The sequence below is a fragment of the Penaeus vannamei genome, chromosome 29 (genome assembly GCF_042767895.1).
Source record: "Penaeus vannamei isolate JL-2024 chromosome 29, ASM4276789v1, whole genome shotgun sequence".
Lineage (NCBI taxonomy): Eukaryota > Metazoa > Arthropoda > Malacostraca > Decapoda > Penaeidae > Penaeus > Penaeus vannamei.
In genome coordinates, this window is record NC_091577.1 from 29,062,514 (window position 1) to 29,065,013 (window position 2,500).

Genomic DNA, 2,500 nt, shown 5'->3' on the forward strand with positions numbered 1-2,500 from the left:
TCCCCCCTTTCTGTCAATTTTCGGTCGCTTTCTGTCTCTCTGGTGGATCTACGGGTGGGGTGGGGGGTCGGGTGGGGGGGAGGTGGTAGAGGGAGTTGGGGGTAGGGGGAAGATGTCTTTGTGATGGTGTCAGTGGTGATGGTGGTGATGAAGAAGGTTCGGTATGATGGTGATGGTGATGGTAATAGGCATAATGGTGGTGGTGATGTAGGTGTGGTAAGGATGGTATTAATTTGCTATTGGTATTAGTTATTGTCATTTTTTTTATTAGTATCTGTAGCAGTTTTGCCCATATTTGACTTTTTTTAAATTATCTATTAGTATCAAGAGCAAGAGCATATTATCACCATAATAATTACTATCTTTAACAAGAACATCATTATGATCATCAAAGTCATCGTCATCTTCATCATCATGACCGTCAACTACAATGATAACATCATCATCATCACCACTAGTATCATCACCACGCCTTCCTCAACAGCTACTACCAACATGAAAAAACAACACTAACAACACCAATTTCACCATTACCATAACCAGCATGCAACAGTAACAGCATCAATATCATCACCACCATCATTCACAACAACACCATCACCATTAATCATCATCATCATCATCACCACAATCATCATCCTCACCATCACCACAAACAACCACCGTCATTACCACAATAACAACATCAATATCATCACCATCATCTTTAATCAGCATCATCACCACAATCATCACCATCACCCTCATCACCACCACCAACCACCCACACCACCATCATCACCATCACCACCAACAACCACCCACACCAACAACCACCCACACCACCATCATCACCTCCATCACCACCAACAACCACCCACACCAACAACCACCCACACCACCATCATCACCTCCATCACCACCAACAACCACCCACACCACCATCACCACCAACAACCACCAACAACCACCACACCACCATCATCACCATCACCACCAACAACCACCACACCAACAACCACCCACACCACCATCATCACCTCCATCACCACCAACAACCACCCACACCACCATCACCACCAACAACCACCAACAACCACCCACACCACCATCATCACCATCACCACCACCAACCACCCACACCACCATCATCACCACCAACAGCCACCGCCATCATCACCATCACCCTCATCACCACCAACCACCCCACACCATCACCACCACCACCCACACCACCATCACTACCATCATCACCATCACACTCATTACCACCAACAGCCACCCACACCACCATCATCACCATCACACTCATCACCACCAACAGCCACCCACACCACCATCAACACCACCACCACCAACAACCACCCACACCACCATCATCACCATCACCACCACCAACCACCCACACCACCATCATCACCACCAACAGCCACCCACGCCGTCATCACCATCACCCTCCTCACCACCAACCACCCCACACCATCACCGCCACCACCCACACCACCATCACTACCATCATCACCACCAACAGCCACCCACACCACCATCATCACCATCACACTCATCACCACCAACAGCCACCCACACCACCATCAACACCACCACCACCAACAACCACCCACACCACCATCACCACCAACAACCACCTCGAGGGCAAAGAGAGGCATTAGGAGGGCGACCTTGAGGCTCCGTCGATCAAAAGGCTCCTTGATTGGGCGGAGACGGAGACAGAGGGGGCGGAGACGGAGACGGGGGGCGGAGACGGAGACGGGGGGGGGGGGCGAGGGTGGGGGCGGAGACGGGGGGGGGGGTATGTCAGGGGAGGGGGGGTTAAGATGAGATGGTAATGAACGCAGTGGTATAAATATATATGTAAATGTATAATATATATATATATATATATATATATATATATATATATATTTATATATATATGTATATATATATATATATATATATATATATATATATATATATATATATATATATATATATATATATATATATATATATAATGTGTGAGTGTGTGTTTCTGTATATGTATATACACACAAATATATATATATATATACATATATATATATATATATATATATATATATATATATATATATAAATATATATATATATATATATATATATATATATAAACATATATATATAAATATACATATATATATATATATATATATATATATATATATATATAGATATATATATATACATATGTACACAAACACACACACACACACCCCCACACACACACACACACACACATACACACACACACACACACACACACACACACACACACACACACACACACATATATATATATATATATATATATATATATATATATATATATATATATATATATATATATATATATATAAGAGGAGTTCCGTCCTTCCTCCTCACGCAGACACTGGAGAGAAACAAACAAAAAACAAAACAAAAATATACATAGACAGGGATTCCATTATTCCATCATTTTCTGGCCATGGTTCCCAGTAGATGA